The sequence below is a fragment of the Thunnus albacares genome, chromosome 11 (assembly GCF_914725855.1).
Source record: "Thunnus albacares chromosome 11, fThuAlb1.1, whole genome shotgun sequence".
Lineage (NCBI taxonomy): Eukaryota > Metazoa > Chordata > Actinopteri > Scombriformes > Scombridae > Thunnus > Thunnus albacares.
The window spans coordinates 10,760,472-10,778,216 of NC_058116.1; the positions used below are offsets into that span (position 1 = coordinate 10,760,472).

A 17,745-nucleotide genomic window follows, 5' to 3' on the forward strand; every position below is an offset into this window, starting at 1 on the left:
CAGGTAACCTAATAGGTTCCTATTAACCCATATTTCATCTATCTTGCAATGCTTACATTCATGTGTTGGACTTCTAGCAGGATTTAATACCAGCACATTAAAATTGCTTCAAATGTAGCTTGTTCTTGTGTTTTTTAAATATCTCTGGCCATAGAAAACCAGCACAATGTAAGACAATCGGGATCAGAAGTGGTCCCATTTTGTCTTGTTTAAAGAATCCACTTTCACTTTGATAGACACCATAAACATTTGTTGACAGAATACTTTCATCACTGGCTGACTGCATAATTCAAAAATTCAACTTGCTTGACTTCCATGTTGCTCATCTCTCCACCATGTTTTCCTCTCTGTGCCACAACTACATACATGTTGATCTCTGAATGATTTCATTTAATTTGAGTTTTTTTTTCTCAGCTCAGTATCCTGAACTCTATTTGCTCATTTTTAATGGCAGCAATAAAACAATTTAAAGTTGGATTTTAAAAAGCAAAAAAAAAAAAAAAAACAACAAACAAAAACATATCGAACATGTATTGCACTGAATCATTTGTGGGAACATTTAACATAAACGAGACTTTGATTCCAGACTTTATTCCAAGCTCTTATGTAAGGCTGAGACATCAGCAGTATGCGGGATTATAGGCTAAGTGGTGGTTCAATGTTAAGACTAGTCCCTCTGTCATTTTCTGTTACTCTCTCTCTCTCTCTCTCTCTCTCTCTCCCTCTGTCTCTCTCTCTCTCTTTCTCTCTCTCTCTCTGTCTCATCCTTACCCCTCTTCACTCGCTTCTGACAAGTGAGGACCCCTTTTTTTTGCACATCCCGTTCTGTGCAGCGTTCAAGCGCTGAGTTGAATTATACCTGTCTGCTGGAATGTCTTCTCCCCTCATCCATTTCACTGTTTAATCGATGAAAATGACTGAGTGCAGGTGCAGTCGCGGCGTGTGTTAGAGCCAGCAGGGGACGGTGTGTGGTGCACTAGGACCGGGGAGAGATACTTCTCGTCGTGTGCATTGCAACTACAGAGCGGAGCTGTGGAGGAAACCCCCCATCGGATCTGACCATTTTATCCATACATTTCTTTTTCCCATCTCCACCGCGGCGCGGCTGAGTGGGGATCACACCAAACCAGTGAGTCTAGGATGGTCAAGCACCCAGGAGAGGATTAGTAATTGAGCACGATTTGCGTAAAAAGTCAGGTGTCAGATTTTTTGGGGGGAAGGGGGGGTGATCATTTGGCAGCTTCGCCCCCACTCGTTTTGCTTTACATTTTTTATTGGTTGTAGTAGTATTTTTTTCTACCCATCATCCGTTTTATTTCAAGCGCGCAAAGTCACATCTGCGTAGGAGAGCGCTTGGCGCACTTCTTCCCCAAAGGACAGAGACAAGATCTCCATTATTCTGTTTGGATTTAAACCGGACGATTGGCTGAATGGGTGACCTCGCTGAAACACAGACTATCACTGGCTTCCACCCATTTTATGGAAACGTGTTCTCTTTATTGACCCGGAGTTGTGATGTCCAAAGCCTTCCCCACTGACTGACAAACGGCGTCGTACCATTTTGGAATCGAATTGAAGGTAGGCCAGTTTTCCCCTTGGCTTGCCGACATAACACGGTTCTTTTTCAGACCATTTGATAAAGTTCGCAGACCTCAATTTAACTGGTTCTTCGATTAGTGCGGCAATGAATTGATCGCCTGTGACTCTGGGTTTCTGTCGGACAGTTGCAGCAGTTATTCTAGAAAAATTACGGCTGTAGGAGATGTAATATTCATCAGTTTAAAAAGGCTCTGAGCCAGTCAACGGCTTCAAGGCGGAGAAGTTCAGCACCTGCCACTGTTGCAGCAAAGAAATTCGGTCGAATATGGGATTATATAGGCTACAAAGATTCAGGGATGCAGTAGATAAATAATTAAAGTTATGGTATGTGTCGCAGTGTGAGAGGGAATCAATGTTTGTGCTTTTTGGTCTGAGTGAGCCTATTTTGTATATTTGGCTCACGAAATGTTTGCTCATGAGCTTAATGATGGAGATGCCGGAGAAGCCCTCTGCAGTGCAGTCTCACACACCGGCCCGCCGGGCTCACTGGAGCTCACTAAGGAGAGGATTTAGATAAAGGTGTAAACGAAGCGGCAGCTTTCCCTCAAGGCAGTCTACCAGTAAGCCTTATTATATTCACAATCCTGTCTTTATACGAAGGATATAGGCGGCTGGATGTACTGAGGCAACGATTTAACAATGAAATAAACTTAAGTTTTTTAATGGTTGCGCCACAAAAAACAACTTCTCTCTCTCTCTCTCTCTCTCTCTCTCTCTCTCTCTCTCTCTCTCTCTCTCTCTCTCTCTCTCTCTCTCTCTGTGTGTGTGTGTCTCACGTGCACACACACACACTCACAGTGATTGGGTTTCAGATGATTGTGTGCGTCATTGTAGGTGCAGAGTCTATATTCGAGACACACGAAGATGCCAAAACTCGCGCACACGCTGTCATTTTTTTTTTTGTTTGTTTTAATTGTTGCCCCGACTAAGCTAATCTGTGTCATCACGACCATTTAACTGTGCTTCAGCAGTGTGCATCCTAACAGGCTCGGGTTTCTTGCCATGTCGGCCTATACTGTATGAGTTTCCCATGTGGACAAACAGCGCGGTCCCCTTGGGTGGAACGGTGCGAATACCGACGCATGACGCAGGAATCTGAGTGATGATTGATGATGATCCCGTTTCTGACTGAGAGTGAGCCCGGGTCAGATCCACTTTGAGCCTTATAGACAACCGTTTTGTTAGCTGTATTTCTTGTCGTTTTTTTTGTTTTTTTTTACGTTGTGTTTGCTGCAAGTCGTTTTGAAGCCAGATAGTTGGTGATCTGTAAGGCTCATCTTGAACATGTGCAGTAAGTGAGCGCATGGTTGTGTCAAGGTAGGCTCTCTCTCTCTTTTTCTCTGTCACACACACACACACACACACACACACACACACACACACACACACACACACACACACACACACACATACACACACACATGGGAGGCTATTTAGGTTAAACATAGACTCACGCAATGCTGTCTGGTTGCTCGTTTTGATAAGACACCGAGGCCGCGCCTGTACACCGTTAATGAGAGCAGACAGTGTTTTTTAGTTAGTCAGGTGACCTATATCTATCTGGCAGTGACGACGCGCCAGTGGCCAGCTGGAGGTGAGCCACATCTCTAGTTCACGTTGTGAACTAAGAGAAAAGTCATGAAAGAGCATGCTTCCGTGTCACTCTGGATTTTCGGTGTAACTTTTATGAGGGCCTCGCGTTAATGAATTCGTAAAGTCACTTCTGTCTGATGTTCCACAGCGCGGCAGATAAAACTGGCAGGCCGTCGCTGCCTGCCGGGAAGATGACAGGAACTGTCCGTGGTGCTGAAACAGAAAGCTCCTTTGTTCGACTCGGGGGTGATTTTTTTCTGAGTTGAAATGTTGCGTGACTTCGGTTTCCCATCATGTCCCGTCATGTCTGGCTGCAGTTACATTTTATGTTTAAATATTTGAGCAGCTATGCATGTATGTCATTCTGAAGGTGTCTCGTGTAAACACATGGGATTAGTGTGTATTCAAAAAAAATTACAGTCATGTATTCTTTGTAATGTAATTATCATTTCATTGTAATAGACATTTTTTTTAGAGAGAGAATACAGACCATCTCTTAATGTAGGCCAATAATGACATTCATTCTACCACCATGTACATTATGCTAATATGCTTCATACATATTTCATGTTACCCATCTTAATTGTGACATCAAATCCCATAGTTACACTGCTCATGGTATTATGACACATTGTGTCATATATCCCGTGTACTTTGCCGTGCCTTTTTCTCAATTGTGGCCCTGCGTTACAGTGTTTGCTTTACAGTAAATGGCTTCATCATGTGTGTTAAAATCAATTAGCTGATCATTATAAAGTTGTTCTTGGTTTGGCAATTAGACTTTGTGAAAATGAAACAGGCTCATACTACCGAGATGTACTCCAGTTCTGTAATAACTCCAGGACCTCTGTCTGCCCATGCTGCTTCATTATATAATATATATTTGATAGAAGTATCTCCTCATTTAACTTCTCATTCTTCTCTAATTAATTCAAATTTAGTCACACAACACATATCTTTTCTTGTCGTCTGCTCTGTGTTAGAAAACATGCTAAAATATACAAACACAGGAGACATAAAACCTTTTAAGGCAATGTTGTAGTGTTGTAAGTGTTGCCATCAGGGATTTGCTGTCTCTCAGCCTTTGTATTCCTGGTACATTAAAAGGATCACACATCATTTTTGCTGTTGCATTTTATAAATATGCCGTGGAGACTCCAAATCTTTACTGATGATTGCACTCATTTTCTCCTTCTCTAGTTTCTTTTTGGACTGCACAGGGTTAAACATGCAATTGGGACTGTATAATGCACAAGGCGTGCACCATGCCTGCTATAAATGCAGTTGGGGAACCGATATATAGCCCATGTTGAAATCAAATTAACCCTCAGGGAGCCATGGCATCCACTGCGCCCCTGATAATTGACTGCATTTCTTTTCTGTGATTACTATTACCCGGTATCTATGTATGTGTATGATCTAGTGTGTATAAAGTATCTTTACATGATATTACTGCACATGTAACCCCTACTAGGTTCACTAAGTGCCGAGTGGGACCACAGCAAGGCGATTTATCTGTGCGTTAATGGTCTTCTACTAAGAAGGAAGAGCTGGTATAGAGTCCTCCTGGACTGGTCTTATGTTGGTGATGAATGATGTGTGTGTTTTCCCCTCACAGTGATTGAATTAGGCAACCCCACAGACCCATTGCTTTTCCCGAGCACTCGAAGGCGATCCTGTGGTGAAGTGTATCAATAAGCGGGTGGATGGAGTGTAAGTGGTTGTGTTGCCGCGGGCAGACAGCCGGTGATGAGGAGGGGGAACGTGCTTAGGGAGAGTCCCGCTGATCACACAGCAGATTGGGAGCCCTTGGTGCTAGCGTCTGTCGGTCACTGCCACGGGGGGAGAGAGGGGTGGACCCACACATAGCTGACCCAGAACCACATACTGGGCAAACTTCAGTTCAGCTTTCCAACTGAACCCAGCTCACATAAGCTGTTATTTTATTTGTATTATCAGGAGCCTTTCGCATCAACATAGACCTCACATGCCTGTAGTGTGAAAACATTTGTCCACTTTAGTAGAATTATGATCAGTTGACTGATGTGATTGTTTCAGAGCAAAGCATCTAGTGAGCCTGATGTTTTGATGGCTTTGTTTTGAAGGCTGGTTGCTTTGACGTGGACCCCCATGAGGCCACTGGCAGCTGAGCTCCCACTGTGGCAGATTGATATTTGTAATTTAAGGGAAGCTGTCACACAGCATCCTCCAGATGGAGAGTGCCGCGGAGGCATGCAGACGATTAAACACGGTTTGTTTAGAAATAATCATTTTGATGTGGAAGCTGAGGATTCATTTGAGGCATATTGGCTCAAGGGTTCAAAATGTTCAATTATGCACAGACGCATACAATCACATAATAATAACATATAGATCCAGAATACAGAGCAGTGTTAGGGAGTGGAAGCTTCTCGTCTGTCTGTTGTCTGATGAAGCTCTCTAAATCACAGCAGAAAGGACAGGTCAGTGATTTGTGTCCCTGTTGCAGAAAAGGTTGAGGATAGGTTGCGGTTGAGAGCTAATTCATTAATTCACTCACTGGCGTGCACACACACACACACACACAAACACACACACTCACATGCACATTGTTTTCATCATTGAACTATTGGAATTGATATTTGCAGGAGTGTCATGTTTTAAAAGACCATCTCCTCCTTGTCACATTGATTGACAATAAAGGAACAATAAACAGCACAGAGAGAATACTACGTGATTAACTGCCCTTCAGAGGAACCAAACATGTGCAATAAATCAGGCTTCCATCTCACAAATTAAGACAATGGCATTTAGATGCTGGTTTGAAGACCTTTAAGTTTGAACTTAAAGCTTTTGAGCTTATAGGTCTAAATGATAGTTGATCTCTGTGAGGATGCAAAGGTTAGAAGCACTTATATAATTTAAATTAGCCTGTAATTTTTATATGTATACAGTGTTTGAAATGGGTAGGAGGAAATTGGGGGTGGAGTTTGAGAAGGTGAGGAAAATAAACTATGTGATAACATCGCAGTATGATACATGATGCATGTCAGGTGTAAATTGTCTGAAATCTCTTTCTAGGATGTTTTTGTTAAACGTAGAGTAGGACAAAGGCAGTTTTTGCACTGTGGACTGTTATGTTGACCCGTTGGCTGGGAGTTGGGGGGATATTAGAACACACATGTTAGGCATCTAATTTTCCATATCTTCTTTGCAAAAACTCTCAAATGATGTTTGTTTGTTTGTTTACTCATGTTAGCTTGCTAGTTACAGCAGTAATAGCTCCACAGCACATGCAGATTCAGTAGCCTGGTGGGTGATGAAGGAATAATGCCACGTACTGAGGACCTACTCTGGTTAAAAAAGTGTATCCTGTTGTTGTGGGCAGGAAGAAAGGGGAGTTGCGAAGTGGTTCCAGAAGTGTTTTTCCTCATTCTGTATTCCCATTTCAAATGTTTCTTTAAACGATCTCCTCAAAATTACTGAACATAGAAACTCAGGACTGTCCTGGATAATGTAACAATCCTAGAGGTTTATATTATAATCACCAGTTTCAATTAAATCAACGTTGTTTCTGAGAAATTATGTTTTGTCTGTGATTTTGACGGACGGCTAAGAATACTACAATACCCATGAACCTCGGCCGCTGTTACAATGGAGAAGAGGCACAAATCAGAGCGGTAATTAATTCAAAACAGTTAGTCGTTCAAGTTGTTCAAAACATGAAGCCATAGTTGCTGAATTGACTCAAAAATGACCCAGAAATTGAAATTGAACTGATTCATTCTGTAGATTGTAAAATCAGTTTTCTCAACACCGTAATCTTTAGCTTCTGCCTGCTGTTAGCAGTGCATGTGACCAAATTTTAAGCTTGGTGATTAGTTGTTTCTTGTTGAAATGCACTTTGGTGGTTGTAAGTTAACTTAAACCCCAAAATGTTTATGGTAAGGTAGGATCAGCTGGATGGACCAACTCTTGTGAGGTTAGGGTTAGATTAAGGTTCAGGTTAAAATCTCAAGAGTTTCACAAATCATCCCTCTGGCTGCTCCAATCTAACACCAACCAATATTTATGTACACATTCTTGTATCTTCGACTTTTTATCGAAGAACCAGATATTTGAACACAGTTTCTTTTTTCTTTTTGATTTCACTGGGAGAGTTTCATGCTGATCTAAGATACAGAAGCACCCAAACTGTGAGTCATGTAACATTGTCTATGGGAGATATTAATGGCATTTTTACTTCCAGAACCAACGATCCCCGAAATAGCTCTTCTTACTTTGCAACTCTATGAGAAAAGATGCAGCACTGATGTGAAGTTCAACTTCCAAAATAGCCTACAAAGTTATTTAATTATTATTCAACTTTTGTTTCCTGAATCATGCGGTTTACTCATGATCCAGTAACAAATTGTCTGTGGCCCAGTACTGGTCTGCGGCTCAGTGGTTTGTAACCACTGTTATACTGGGGTGAGCTGCATGATTGAATTGAACAGACTGAACATGAGTGACATTTATATGTACAGTATTTTAGATGATAGTTTCCCCCTTTATTAATAAAAACATATTATTAATTGGAATAATTTCCATCAGAAAGAGGACATTTGATTAAAGCATCATTAGAGTAGCTGCGGCTATAACAATAATAGCTGCAGTATAGTGTTTTATACTTGTCTCATTGTATTGTTTGTTTAAGATCATTAATACAAAGTGATAGATTTCCTTCCTTATTTTCATTGCAACTTAACCATATATGATGGTTTTTTTAAATCTATTTGTCAGTTTTTTGTTGTGTTAGGACATTGGGTGCAAATGAGCTGTCTACTTAAGTCAGAGGACAAAATGATTAACTGGTTAAAACATCATTGCAGGAGACTACAGGATACTTGCCAATGGCTGCTTGAACTCACTTCCATTGAAATCTCACTGATAACCTCTCTGACACTCTCTTAGCGCAGAGCAGACACTCTGCTCCACCGATATTCGTCTTATTATTTCTTTCACACTCTAACTTCTAGCTCTCCGTCCAAAGTTCCTGCCCCACCTACAACTGTATGTGGTAAGATCAGGCCTGTGAGTCACTTTCAAGACCTCTACCTTTTAATTCAATCACCTGAGAGCATTACCTGTCAGCAGTCACAGTATTGAGATGAAAGTGGTGTTGATTTGTAGCTTGGAGTCACTTTACTCACCAGGTGAAACTCTCTTTTACAGTATGTGTAGACATCTGTACAGAACTGTTTTGCAAAATGAGGGCATCTGAAAGAATGAGGGTAGAAGGAATTTAGAGAGAGAGGAGAGTAGATAGAGGCTACGTAAAGGTGAACAAGTGTTACATAAAGGAGGCTGGATGGGTAGAGTGCAGTTAGCGAGAGGCGGAGATGAGGGAATTAAGAAATTTAAATTAAAAGAGGGTATGCAAGCTTGTTTTCATTTGCTGTTCAGACATCCTGAGCTCCTCTTTGCTCCACTGGTTTTGGATAACTCTTTCCCTAAAAAAAAAAAAAAAAACAGAAAGAGAGAGAGAGGGGGGGGTGGGGGTGATAATAATAATAGTACACATGTTTGACTGAACCTTGTGTCATGGTCTGACTGCACAATTGAAAACTGATTGTATGCATGCATGCATACAAATACTTAATTTCCATAACACTGGAAGCCTGCATTTTATTAATGCTATTTTTAAAGACAAACCTTTATTACAAACAAAGCCAATATTAAAGTTCCTCCACTCAAAAATATTATTACTTTACTTGGATGTTTGACTTTCACTGTGCAGAATGATATTATCACATTCATCTGCTGAAGGAGGAAAGTTTCTCTGTGCTCACCTTAAATCTCAGTTTAACGTGCACATACGAGCATGATTTGTGACATCACAATTTGTTCGGTGGCCGATTGTGGTCTTAAACAAGTGTAATGTGAAAATTTCTAGCCTTTGGTGCAGATACACCGAGAATTCGGATATGTAGGAGACATCTTGTACCAAGTAGTTACATTTTTGAGATGAACAATATTTATATATTCATAGATTATGAATTTTCCAATGATAGACAAGGGGTATATGTAATTTTGATGATTTAAAAGTAATTGAACTTGTGGAAAAACCACATCAGCCAGAAGTTATTGTTAAAGCAGAGGCAATGAAGAGGCAAACAGGTAACAAGGGGAGACAGAGAGACAGGTATGACATGCAACAAAGGTCCCCAGCTGGAATCGAACCAGGGTTGTGTGGCTATGAGTGAGGCATACACAGTAACCTCCTGATGAGGGTTTCTTGAAGCTGGATAAATGATGTCTGCTGTCTGTCAAGATCAAAGGTAGAAGTAGCTGGACTTTGTTATAGTGCGGCAAAACCTCTGAAGGAGGATGTCAGGGTGGGTGAACGGGTCAACAGAGCTTGTGACATGAGAGACAACTGTTTGCATCTCCCATCAACATTATTTTCCATTAATTCTTTAAATGGTAAATGGCTGAGTTTATATAGCACTTTTATCCAAAGCGTCTCACAATGTTTCTGCTGTTCATTCACCCATTCACACATCGATGGGATCAAGCTACCACACAGGGTGCTGGCGCAACCATCAGGAGCAATTTGGTGTACAGTATCTTGCCCAAAGACACTTCGACTTGCGGACAAGAGGAGTCAGGGATTGAACCACCGACCCTCTGATTAGTGGATGACCTGCTCTACCTCCTGAGACACAGCCGCCCCAACAAGAAGATTTCTTTAACCATAACTGCAGTCTTCCCCTAATCTTAATCAGTATAGCTTCAGTTGCCTAAACTTAGCCAAACCTTCTTCATAGCATCCAGGACACTGATCTGTGATGTCGTCCTGCTAATAGTGACACCAAATCAGATGATGTTCACACAAGTCTTTTTGAAAGGCAATGCCAAATTACCTGTTTTGTCATTACATTTGCAAGATGTGTTGCTGGTGTCAGGTCCTGTCAGCTGCTGGTGTAAGTAAACAATACCAGACCTGACTATCAGGAGAAAAAACTGTCTGGACAATGTTGATTAGTTATCATATGATCATGTCTGGAATTGGAACAAGATAGAATGGATCTTATCTGACCTTATTAGGTTTCACTCTTTGTGTTGTTTTGTCAGAGTAAACCTCACCAGCCGTAATAGAATAATCCTCTCAGCTGTCACTTTTCATTGGTCCTGGGAAAATCTTGTCTCATGGACGCGCATGTAAAAGATTTGATATGAACACGTGTACACACACAGAAAAGAGTACAGGAATGTAAAATAAAGAAACGCTGCTCCCTTCTCTCTCCTCTTTCTATTTCTCTGTGACACACATACACTTACACACACAAGATTAGTCATGGCGAAATGCCTTGTCTTACAGGATGAAATTGCATTTAAAGGTATAATTTAATCATTTCCCTTTTTTTTTGTAGAATTGGTGCGGGGAGTGAATCATCGTTGTAGCATTCCTTGGAGACGTCGATGTTGTAATCTCAGCACTGGCAGTTACTTGTAAGAAAGCTGTCAGTATTTTCAAGATCAGATTTGCTCACAACAGTGACATTTTAAGCTGTGATCTCTCGGTGGACTGGACCACAAAAAAAAAAAAAAAAAAAGAAAGAAAGAGAGAGAGAGAGAGAGGAGGGACTTAATCTCAATTTTCTGTTACTTGGCTTGTCAACTTGTCTCTGAAATCCACTCAGATAGACCCAGCTCTGAGTTACAAAGACAGGAAGACAAAAACAGAGACAAGGTCATGCGAGAATTGGCAAGTGAGAGAGGGAGAGAGACATAGAGAAGCAATAAGAGGAGAAGAGAGAAGGAGAGGTGTTTCTAGTTTATTAAAGCTAAAACACTTTATTTTGTCAGCTGCAGCGCTCTGTGTTATGTTGCAATGAGTCCCCGGGGAGTAGGGACCGCCATAAATACTGTATTGCTGGCTTTGATGTAGGCTCACATTGTGTACAGGGTACTAGCTATTAATGCCATCGGTCAGTAATGAGTGGGTACCGACTCCAAGCCAACAGTTAAAAGTCTTTAAACACTCACCCAAGCACAGACATGGCAAGAACTTAAGAACACCAGACGGCCTTTTTGCTAGAGGATGGGCTCAGATCTGAAATTCTTGGATACAGACACCTCATATTAGACAAGAGCAAACACAATCAGCTGCTTTTTAAGTACTTATAATAGTGAATCTTTACAAGATGACCACGAAGCGTTGGTGTCTCAGTTTGTTAGAGCTGTGACATTGCAGTGTTGTTGTCGAAGGTCAGTGACATCTATGTGTCTGTTCATCCTGCATATGCTAGTGTGTGCGTGTGTGTGTGCCTGTGTGTCTGTATGCCTGTGCACACTGATCTGACACACAGGCCCAGTCAGTCATGTTCTTGGCTCCAGCAGTGATCTGGCACCTCTCCTAGTTCTGCAGCCCCTGCCATGCCTCCCCCTCTCCCCCGCTCTCTCCTGCTGCCTCTCCTCCTCCCATCCTCCTTTTCTCCCTCCGTCCACACACCAGTGCAGATCAGCCTGCCCAGGCCTAGCAGGGTGTCAGAAAAAGAGAACTGACTGGATTTGCACCCATGCTCTCCAGCCCCGGTATGTCTCCTCATTTCTGGCTTCTCTGCAATGCTTTGCCAACATATGACAGTAATATGGCAGTATTATGTCGCCAATTATAATTTGCCGCACACAAGATGCTGAACACATGGCCTGTGAAGAGCTGTGGCTATTCACGGGCCAGGATAGCACTCGGCAAAGCCTTTTCCATATTCTTCAGACAAAACCTTGGATAACCTCACAGCGGACACACACACACACACACACACAAACACACAGATTCACTGACTTACAGTTCTGTTTCTGTTCACATAAATTCTGTAATACGATTCCATCTGAGATAACCGTACAGCTCCCTGCAGGGCCTTTTCCCCTCTCTCTGAGACCCACAGCAGCTGCACTCTAGTATAGATGCAGCAGTGGTTGGAGAACAATCAATGATACTGAGTGTGAGTGTGGCCATGTATTGATATGTGTGTAGCTGGGGTTTGAAAAAGAAAAAATTCTGAATCAGTAGCTAAAGTGGATACTAGATGTTAAAGTTAACAGCCATTTCCGACAGACAAAATAATTTTATTGAAATAAATCAGATTGTTTTGATGGCATCCTTTTTAAACCTCTTTAGTTGTTAAAATAAAGAAACATATATGCAGTAAACCTAAACATTGTACTGGTATCAGTGAGTCTACATACTATATAAACTCAAGAGAGACAGACACACTGAATAAGAGAAGAAATTATCTATCCTACAGTATATGTTTTACATTATTATAATATCAGCATATGTTTAAGTAAAAAAAGAAGACAACCTAGATGAAGAATAATGTAACAGTTTTTTACTATGAATGGACAAATATTCTTATGCTACAGAGTCTGTAGCTGCATATATGATTATACAGATCAGTGTACTTGAAAACAACACTTATCATCATTACACATGAAAGACATGGCAGTTGGACTTTCACTGTCTCCAAAAAGGTGTACGTTCAACACACAAAGGCGCATCACTTTCCCTTTGGCTACATGTTTGTGCCTGGACATCACTAGTGCAAAGAAAGAAAGAAAGAAGAAATCTATAGCTGTGCATTGTCTATTGTACAGTAGTGGAGCTGGATATTATTCAGAGATATTGGTTTAGGAGTCCCATTGTGTCACACATTGGAGTGTGCATGAGGGTCGGGTTGAGACGAAAAGGTGAGCATGTTTGGTCGAGAGGCGAGATACGGTTGAAGGTCATCGATCGGTGCTTATGGACTGTAATTCACACACAGGGGAGCAGGAGTGAGGTGGGGTGGAGGGGAGGGGATGTATAAATAAGAACAACAGAACATTCTCTGATTCCCCATGCTCCCCCCCCCCCCCCCCCCCCCCCCCCCCCCCCCCCCCATCCACCCCTTCGTCCCCAGTGAGCGTGTGATACTGTCTGCTCGGAAAGTCGTCATCTTTTTAACAGGGCTTTCATACACCTTCCCTTGCTCTCTTTGTGTGTTTGGGGCTTTCGGTTGGCTGTAGCTATTGTTCTGCAACACCCACAAGTTGCTCTCATTGGTCCAGTAGCTGATGAAGCCCATATATATGTCTCTGCCAAATACTGACAGCATCTTAGGCTCTTTGTAAGCAGTGAAGAAGGAGAGAAGACTTTTTCACCTCAGTGCAAGTCTGTGATATACTGTCAGGTTTAACCCTCTAAACTCTGGTAAGTTACAATGGTTTGTGTTTGCAGTATATGCTTTGGTTTCTTTTTTTGGCATGAACAAAGTGAGTTGTTGCTATTTTTTGGTCCAGCAGAGGTTGTTATGGATGTGATATCTTAATAGATAATGTAAACTTTTTACATTTTACGTCCTCACAGTGTTCAGTGCATGACTTTAAGAACTTTTTGAGAGTAGTTTTATGAAACCTCATGGGCTCATTTTTTCCAAATCACTAAAAATATTTTTAACAACACTTCTATTTAGTTGATGAAAATAATCCATCACTGTGGCTGAGCAGTCAATTGTCAAGTTTTTTATCAGATTGGTCATGAAACTGTGGTACACAAAGTTCCAGTCACCGTATCATATTAATGTGCACACACTGGAACGTTGTGAGAGCTGAGATGAGACATTAGGTCTAACTTCTGCCTTCTGCTTATTGGATTACAATATCTTTTAAACCTTAGATAAATAGCTAGATTCTCTGCCAACAAGTCCTCCAGATTTAATGACAAAATATTGTTTGTTACTGCCATTTAGAACAACACACAACACAACAACGTAAGCGTTTTCTGATCTGATGCTCTATAGGGGGGATGACATCATTTGTTATTGTCTTGTGAAACTGATAAAAAAGAAATAATTATTGAAAAATAAATATATTTTATTATGTGACAACGTTATGGTTAAGATCTGGTTAGTTTTAGGCATAAAAATGCATTGGTTAGGTTTAGGAAAGATCATGGTTTGGGCTAAAAAACGCCCTTAGTCATTGGGTTAAGAGAGCAAAATTGTTAGGTTTAGGGGATCTTTGTTGCCATGGTTACAAATACAACCACGTGGTTAAAGTTATGGGACGATAGACCATCAGTTGAAAACGGGATGGATGGACAGGACAACTGATTCTGCATTCTTGGTTTTCAAAGTTATGATTTAAAACAAACAATAAATTAGGAGTACTTCATCATATTTTAAACAGAATCAGGTTTATTTGCAGGTATTTGACTGCAGTTGTAGACTCAGTGTATTTACATGCAGTGCCATAAAACAACAAAGATAACAAAGCTAAGCAAACATAAACAGTCAAGTAGGTATGAAAATAGAGATCAACAACAGTTAAACAGAAAGCTATACAGTGTATATATGCAGTGTTAGTTTGATTGGCGACTGTACTGCACAAGTAAGAGTCTAGTCAGTGCAAAGAATGCTGGAATAATATTGTGCAGATTGTACAATAACTTACTGTACAGGGCATACAGAGATGGCTTTATATACATCTTGTAGTTGATAAAGATCCTGCATTAACTTACATTTATGCAGTACCAGGATTTTTATTCATGAGTATTTTCATAATCAAGACATTTGAAAAACATGGCAAGGAAAAAAATGACAAGCACATTAGCCAATTACATGAGTCAAGGCATGCAGGAAATGAGAAAATCAAGCTTGATTTGTCCCTTATAATGTTTATCTCATGAACGTGTTTGTCAAGTATTATAATGGACTGATGTGATAACGAATCAATAATTGATGTGGCTGAATCTTTCATTTGTGGTATCTTTCTTCTATTTTGCAACCTTTCTTAACCCCCTCCCTCCTTCTTTCCGCCACTTTCCTCTCCATTTCTTCCAGTTCTCTCTATTCCCAGCCTGTCCCTAGTCAAGCAGAGAATCGATTTTTAAACAGGCAAGACTCTGGGGACCGAGCAGAGAACCACTATTGGCCTCATTTAGGCTCCATTGCCACGACGATGGCTTCTCTAGACAATAGGATAGACTCTGTCATGGATACCAAGGCGTAAATGCACATTCCAGCTGAAAACCGCTCAAGCCAGCATTTCCTGTCTTCAGGGAGCTTTGTTTTAAAAAACCCTGTCGCTGTGAGAGGATGGACCGCAGTGCCTCTCCACACACCAGTAATATAGGCACATCCAGCACATTTCACAGCCGCGGGCTAGATAGGACAGGAATATAGGAAATGTATGGGCTTTTTCTCCATGCTCTTTACTGCATGCCACCTTTCACTTCTTCATCACTATCATGGCTTTTTTGTGCAGTCTGCAACATATGCACAATGTCTTTCTACCGTAAACAGCCACTGCTGATTCCTCATTAGGGGACTGTGCTCTTAGTGCTCCAGTGTATACAGCTGTATGTCTGTCAGAAAGCTTAAGCATACAGAGCCAATCCCAGGCTTCTTTCTTGTTTGAAAGGTTTCAGGGATGTTCCTGCAATTTCAGCTGTACAGTAGTTTATCTTGGACATTGGTGCATTGTTTTGTATCCAAACTGAGCTGTGAAAGATGCACTTCTGGATTGTTCTGTAGGTTTCCCACTTTCAAAACACATGCATGAAGAAACAATTTGAAGAAATTCCAATTTGGAAAAGTCTGTTGCAGTGATGTTGTCCTGAAACAAATCTTAGGGTCTGGTAAATTTGTGGTTGCTTGAGAGAAAAAGCAATGTGATGCGCCTGGCCACCGGCAGTAGGAGCACGGAGGTGAAGGAGAGATTCATGCACCCATAGTTTGAACAACACAACAACAACATTGGACACAAATTGAGAAGTTTCCCTTTAAGGTCAGCTTGAATGAACAGTTACACATTTAGAAAACTGTGTTGGCACTGCGCTGAACACTTGGATGCCCTCTAACAGCAGCTGTCAATATCAAACTGTAATTTGGCAAATGAAGGGCATTATGTTCTACGCCTGATAAAATAAGAATCTATTTAAACTAATCAATAACCATTTGGTGGTATTTTTTTATTTACTTAAGTTGATGAGAGGATGCATTTGAACAAATCTACAATAATACCCAGCTCCATCGCTTGGCTACACAATTTAGTACAGAAGTGCAGCCTATTTCATGGAAAAGACTGAAGTACGTCCTCCCACATACATGTTGATGAGGTGTGCTTTAGGTCACTTAGAGACATGAAAGAAAAGAGACATGGAGAGAGATGAAAATACATTACACTACATGTGGTACAACATACTTTAGTTAGTTACAGTACTACTGCTACTACTACAGTACTAACAATAATAACAGTGATAATAGGAATAATAGTAAAAACCCCTAATATACAGTTTTTTGCAGCTTCACAGGATACGGAGTGACAAAAAACAGGCTAAAAAATACAAGCTAAGATAAATATTCTAAGATTAGTATAAAATATATAGATATATTGATCAACTAATAATTATTTTCATAATACATTAATGTGATGATCATTGTCTTAATTAATTGTTTGGTCATAAAACAGAATTTATAGAATATATATCAGAAAACAATGAAAAATGCCCATCGTGATATCTTAGAGCAAACCGTGCTGACACTAAACGACTTGTCTTGTTGACTGATCGAATAACTGATGCAGCTCTAATAAAATATGATTCTATAAGTTAAAAAAGAAATGAAAAGGCACAGAAAAAATGAAGGGATACGATGAATGTATGTGAGAGTATGTGTGTGTGCGCGCACCTGAATGTGTATGTTAGCCTGTGTGTTTGTGTTTGACTGTGGTTTTATCTATCTGTGTGTCAGTAGTGGTCTGGCTGCCCCCAGTGGGGTGTGTATACTAAATGGGTGAGGAGACTGCTGGCCCCTGCTCTCCATCAAAGGCAGCATTGACTGGAAGCATGAGAGCCTCACTGCAGCCAGTCATCCTTGGACAGCTGACAATGGGCCTGGGCATGGGGGACGTAGCTGAAAGCAATCAACAACCGCTGGAGGAAAATGCTTCACTGCTGGTGGGATGTGTCTGAAATCAGACCTCACCCACAACAACTCCCCTCTCTGCTCTTGATCGATCACGTGCAAAACGGATTTAGCTTGCCTCGAAGCTCTTGTAATTAATTATGTACACACTGTTGCATTTTATGTGCTCGAATTACGTGTATGTACAGTATCTGTATGTCTATGTCCAGGGGTAGCAGAACAGCAGGGGTGCGGATTGGCTCAGAGTCGTGTGGTAATTAATCTCACTCAGTGAAGAGGTGCATGTTGGGACTGAGGCAGGGCATAGCTCACCGCACCTTGCTTGTTAACTCTAACCACCTATGGACAGTCTCTGGAGATTAACAAGGGCTGCCCATGGTCAAAAGCGGTCAAATGCATTTAACAAATGCTCACTCAGCCTACCAGCACGCTTATTTTTTTTATTCTGAGGCAGTAATTCATATTATTGCTGCAAAAAAATACACATGGGACTTGACTTGCACCGTGACACATCTGGCAAATGGCAGAACAAACACACATGTACACACATGCCAATGGCACAGACCCAGGAACAGGTAGAAATACAATAAGCAAAGTCGCAGTCTGCTGTGCCATTTACTCG

At 41.1% G+C, this 17,745-nt stretch overlaps 1 protein-coding gene across 7 annotated transcripts in view; it reads left to right on the forward strand.

Annotated features, from left to right (window-relative positions):
• The window catches only part of il1rapl1a (interleukin 1 receptor accessory protein-like 1a), a 279,575-nt gene that overhangs the window by 113,694 nt on the left and 148,136 nt on the right, over nt 1-17,745 (forward strand). Inside the window, exon 1 of one of the 7 annotated variants that reach the window (XM_044365100.1) lies at nt 844-1,578. The exons of 5 other annotated variants lie outside the window; for them this stretch is intronic. The gene's annotated coding sequence lies outside the window, so the exon portion shown is untranslated. Of the gene's footprint in view, nt 1-843; nt 1,579-13,325; nt 13,409-17,745 lie in introns of those variants that run through there. One more of the 7 variants, XM_044365101.1, reaches the window with a different exon arrangement.